The following is a 6,000-nucleotide window of genomic DNA, read 5'->3' on the forward strand; positions in this document are numbered from 1 at the left end:
AGGTCTAAGGCCGTTTCTCTACAGTATTGATTGAATTGCGTCCTTATGTGTTGCAGTAATATCCCTTTGCCAAACCTTTAATCACGCGTTGTACGCGTACCCCATACCAACGCAAAAACTCATAAAACTCAAGCCTCCTCTTGAATTCTGTCTACTCGAACTCTGCCCGCTAACGAATCGCTAGATTTGCGCTCCAATCTTCCCGATAGAAACCGTAGAAACGTCAACAAATCAGAAACCCATCGTGTCGTAAACAAATTTTCGAACAACTTGTCGGTCCCCTCCATCCAATCGGCCTGGCGCAACGGAAGGAAGGGAATAGAAGGGATGATTATTTTTTTGATTTCCATTACCATCATTCACCATGCTAAACGAAAGGCAGCAGGGAAGGAATTGTAAGCTTCTCGCAAGATCCTTTTGCTAGGCGCAGTAGATGCGATAATAACCGCGATGAACCATCCGAGACAAAAAGGAACGTTGCTTTTATCGCTTCTTTTGCGTTTGCATATCTAGCAGGTTGCGCTTTCGCTTTATTTCCCGGATATTCCGATGAAACAGCCGCTCCACCAAGGACATTTTAAGGCGAACCGTGCGGCTTTGCGGTGCTTCTCACAGGCAAATTCATTAATCAAACATGGGCCACACATTTTATTTGGCCACTTTTTCCCCGTTTGAAAACCCATACAGCTAAGGCAAATGGTAGCATAAGCTGCTTTATGTGTTTACCTTTCGGATGAAAAGGACCCCCCCCCCCATATCGGGATGAGTCACGAGAGGACAGCAATATTAGCCCAGTACACGTCTCTGGCTTTTGTACGCCGCAAAGTATACACGCGCTAAAAGGGCCGGGTGAAGCTTTAAATTATTGCCAACAAAAGCTCTTTCTTTGATACATTTTTTGTTGTTATTATGACTAATCCTGTGATGCATATCGACATGTTAGGAAGATGAAACGAACCATTTTGCTCCCCATAGAATCTTGCTTCGACGGAGCGCTCGTTAGGGATGATGTACAAAAAGGAGCGTACACTTGCCAATGATAAGATGATATGTTTATACGAAAAGGGTGTACGTACCGCACATGAAAATCCCTCTGTGGCTCGGAAGTTTGCATAGGTACGGCGAGTGAGAAGTGCTTTTTCCCCACTGTCTGTTTACCATGGTGTAGGGCAGGGGCGAAAAATACCCCTCCCTCTTTACCTAAGCTTGTTATTGCAGCATTGACACAGTATTGCTTATCACCGGCCCACTATGTCGGTTGTGTACACACCGGTGCGGCGAACGTATGCAAAAGCACAGAATGTTGAGTACAACATTTAAATATTGATGAAGTATGTTCTAACCGCAGTACTCACACACACACATACACACACGCTTGCGTTCTGTGGCTCTTCCAAGTAGGGAATGAGTGTGGTACGTGAAGGAATGGAAACGCAAAGCAAGCTTTCGCATCATTCCCCTCACACAGTTGACTCCGGCAGTAAACGTGTTGACATAGGACCTTCCCAGTTTTCCGTTCTTCGCTTCAAACGGCTTTCATCAACTCATTCACGGGCGCTACCAGGCGAACGATGGAAAGGACAAACTTACTTTCCCTTTCGATGGAACCGGGCGAGAGCAACGTGGAACGTTCCAGCGTTGGTTGGGAGGTGTTGTTTGAGTTGAATTAGAAGCTGCCCGACAAATGTGTGGAGGTGACGGTGTCCTTTCGAGGAACCGTCCCATACGCACGGAGTGCACTGCAGGGAAATCGTTTGGTTGGTTGCCTTTTGATAACCATTCTTTGATGGCTTCCATAGTGAAGGGATCGATTCGGGTGGGTTGGTTATTTACATTTGCAATCATTATGTTTCGGTTGTGGAGTTGTGTGGAGTTTAAAGCTTCGTTTTTGTAAATAAAAAACGACACATGACGGTAAACAGCCTACAAGGGTTTATGCCAAATTTTAAAGATTTTGAAATTTTCAGTTAGATCCTAAAAAATATCTCCATGCTTCTATGATTTTTTTTGATGAATTCATTAGGAGAAATTGAAGTTAACTCAATTTTAAGGGTTCTTTGTTTACCTAACGCTTCTTGTTATTTCTGAAAATTTAACAAATTCGCCAGGATGGCCATTCCAGTTGATTTACATTTTTAATTGCAACGATGGGCTTTCGCTGAAAACACTATCCATCAAGCATGAGCTATTGAATTTAAAAACAATTGTCGAGAAAAGGGCTTCAAATTTTCGATGAATCTGTAGCATTTCTGAACTTTGGGTTAACAACAACACATTTGTTTAATGTTTTTTGTTAGGACTGATTGCCTGCTCAACGCCATGTGTGTCACGTGAACGTTTTCAATATTTGAATGAAACTTGTAGGTCGAAATCAAGGGTATAGTTCACTAGATTCTCTCATTGTTTATATCTCAATTTCGTGCAATCGATGGAAAATGTATACTACTGGTGAACAAAAGGCAGTGGGTATGCATAGAAAATACAAAATTAGAAGTTTTGACCAACACGAATTACATTCAATAAGCTTAATTAATAATTTCATTTATAAATCCTTGAAGCCATAAGGCTTTCTAATTCCAATGAATCATGCTGCGAACCGTTTTCATTGAAATTGCATAAAAAACATCACCATTTTGTTAAAATAAGAGTGGTGTATTGAATCCAACATGAGCCAGTTTAGTATTCTTGCTTTCAGAGCACGTTCCACTTAATACACTCAATAATCTGCCCGCGGTGCTTAATTACAATTAATTTTATGCTCCTCTACACACTAATTAAAGAAAAACAAATGAACAAAACCAATATCATTGCACCTCCCAATTAAATGCTTACTCGTACAGTATCCAGTGGTTTTGTATTCACTCTCGTCACAGTTTGATCTTTTGACAGGCTTGCCATTTTATGGGTTTGTCGAGCCAGTGACTTGGCCTTGCTCTCGAAACCGAAAGCGAAAGTAATTAAATGATCACAAAACGGTACCAAACTTCCGGCCGTTCCTCCATCAGCACCTCAACTCCGATCAATCAGCCGTGCTGTGGAGCAGTATATTTACTACCCAACGAAAAGTAAAAACCTTCTTCGCAGTCAGTCACGTTTGCCAGCCGTCGATAGGTTGAAATGAGACTAAGATGGATGGGTGGGTAGAATCAGCTCATCAGCCGTGCACCGGACATTAAAATTCTGCTCACAGCCTTTACTTGCTCTTCGCCACCGCCCAAAAGTCCTCACTTTCGCTACCGCCACCTTACAATAGATAATTTACCTTTTTGAGCGTTCCGAAATGTCGTGCTGCTGCTGGTGCCGCTTCTTCCAGGTTATAGAGTTTCGTCGGCTCGTTTTTTTTCTCTCTTTTTTTGGCAACTTTCTTACGTGAGTTCACTACGAAGACGACGCACGTTCGAGATTTGACTATTTTCACCCGGATATTGAACCCGTCAAACCGTTTCTGTAAAATATTTGATCCAATTTCAACACAACACTAGCACTGCTGCGTACCTGCTTTCTTTAGGAGTAGAAATGGATTTTTATTTAGGATGCCTTGACACATTATTTTTATAGCACAAGAAAAAAAAAGAAACACACACTCATTCCTCAATCCTCACTTACAGGATGACTTCAAAGCAAAAATAACAGTCTGAAAAAGACACTAACAATTTTCTACATTTACTCTTTCATTTTTTGTATCGTTGTTTTTTCAACCATTTGCCTCATTCGCATGCTTTCTCACCCACACGCATCCAACCGGCCTGCCGCCAGGGGGGGAAGGGGTGGTAAATATTTACTGGACAGAATATTTTACGACCACTTCAGACGACCGGATAGAACATTAAAACAAAAGCAAGCTCCCCCTTGCCCTTTTGATCGATTTTAGGTGGGAAGTCAGCAGGGCAGGCCTGTCCCCTGCATTTCAATGCGCTGTTTCGACTTTATTGATTTCATGCTATGGGAACTGGAATAAGCACGGGACAAAACGCACTTTAATTTACTGCCGCTGTAAAAAAACAAATCCCCCAACCGAAGGCGATACAATTTTTAAACACTTTCCACCTAAGGAAATAGGAGGTGAGCGCGGGTGTTTACTTTATGCGTTTTTTTTTCGTTCCAAACGTTGGTGATTTATTACGAACACACGACTGATTTTACGATGGCCAACACTTTCTCGGTGGGTGGGCTGGTACACTGGTAGGTCAGAAACAAACTCAAATACACGCACATATACCACCGAAGATGCACTTTGCTGCAGTGTTAACACAATCTGGTCACGGAAAGATAAATGCACTTGGAAATTTACACATTCAATCGTTTTCATTCCATTGTAATGCTGTGACAGAAATCGTTGGGAGCACATATTTCAACACAGCTTCATCGCACGACACGGATGGAAAATGGTAACCTTAAAGCGTATTCTCTTTTGCCCTATACAACCAGACACAAGGAATGTGGCTTAGCTACCATATGCACACACGACAAACAATCACATTTCATCCCATAAAGGGAATTATCGTTGCAATCGATCGTAGCACTGGTCGTAGTAGTAGAAATTTAAAAATTCACTCCACCAAAAGCATGACGCTCTTTGCACTACGATACACTTTTACGGTGAGTTATGGCAATAGTTACCTTGTAGTCCTGTGGAGAATTTATAGGAATTCGGATTCACAGAAATAGTTTAAAATGTAACCCTTGCTCGAACTGCACCCGATCCTGACCACTCCAATCAAGGAAGCAATGTCGCAGGTCCACTAGACACTTCAATACACAAACACACACACACACACTCAGGGGTACATCCAACCACGCACACGAACGGTAGTACGGCAACCTGCTCCAGCTGATGGTGCTGCGGCGGCTTGCACACGTACGCTTGCTTACCGTGCCAGGCTCGCTCGACGGTTCCGATAGGACTGGCCGGCGTTGCTGGTCGCGCCACGAAACCTTTGCACAGCGCACAGCTGCTCGCGAGATGAACCGAGATGCGATGCTCCGCCGGAGACGAGAACCAGGACAACGACAACGACGATGCAGCCAGGCGCGCGCAAAATAAAAGGTACCCAACCAGCTCCAGAGAAGATGAGCCAGAACTCACGCGGATGGTTTAACTCTCTCTGGTGAGCGTGAGTGACGTTTGCTGCGTTCATCCGAGTGCCAGTGGAGCTCACAGCTGTGAGATTGTGGCGCTTTTTCCTCGACCATTTTCCACGCAACAAATGTATCGCGAGCGGTATCCATTCCACGAACATCCGATCCGGCTCGAAGGGCCAACAATTCCGACGCAGAGCCACAATTGTGTGGAGTGTTGGTTTTTTTTTCTGTGTGTGTGTCTGTGTGTTTGCTATCCATTGTATCTACTTCCCGGTTGCTTCGTAGTATTTCGCTGCTCGCCTACCTCACGCGGATGCCGTGGGAAATGATGAAAATTGATGAGATCTTTGCGTTTGGCAGCGTGGCGCTCGTGCGCTTCCGGGGGGTTTTGTTAGGCAGTAAGTGTATCGGTTGCCGATCGGGGAGGCCTGCTTTTTCGGTGTAAATGGAGGTAGCAATAATGCTAACAGCATGCTATCGTTGAGGTTGTTCGGGTGTCCAGTGGCTGTAATGCAATAGGCTTGCTGGATTGGGGCGGGCGATTCGATAAACGGTTCACAGGGTGTTCGCACACGCAGATAATGGGGAGACATGGACGAAGCAACCATCAACAACTGAAAGCAACTAGCAAATCTTAAAGCTATCTCCATGAATATTGAAATGACCTTTCCGATCATCGTTCAAATCAATATTTGGACTGCCTCATCTACCGTACTTACACCCGGGCTTATCTGTTTAATGATTAATACGTGTCGCAGTAAAAATTGATCTTCAAAATTTCGCTGAATGCGATAAGTGTGTGAATGTCGCTCAGCCCACACCCCTTGCCCATTTTTTTGCGAACGCCAGCCAGCGACGTCCTTAAAAGCAAAATCGTGTTGAAGTTTTGTGTGTTAAATTTTACCATTTCTCCGCCCG

The 6,000-nt window shown here is 43.9% G+C and overlaps 1 protein-coding gene across 12 annotated transcripts in view; it reads right to left on the bottom strand.

The window, feature by feature from the left end:
• The window catches only part of LOC121596256, a 55,962-nt gene extending 50,967 nt beyond the window's left edge, over nucleotides 1-4,995 (bottom strand). For 2 of the 12 annotated variants that reach the window (XM_041921029.1, XM_041921028.1), the window contains exons 1-2: nucleotides 4,621-4,995; nucleotides 3,263-3,502 (exon numbers count right to left, since the gene is read on the bottom strand). The gene's annotated coding sequence lies outside the window, so the exon portion shown is untranslated. The remainder of the gene's footprint in view (nucleotides 1-3,262; nucleotides 3,503-4,620) is intronic. The other 10 variants (XM_041921038.1, XM_041921034.1, XM_041921037.1 and 7 more) reach the window with 10 other exon arrangements.
• Nucleotides 4,996-6,000: the final 1,005 nt, after the last annotated feature.

The sequence above is a fragment of the Anopheles merus genome, chromosome 3R (assembly GCF_017562075.2).
Source record: "Anopheles merus strain MAF chromosome 3R, AmerM5.1, whole genome shotgun sequence".
Lineage (NCBI taxonomy): Eukaryota > Metazoa > Arthropoda > Insecta > Diptera > Culicidae > Anopheles > Anopheles merus.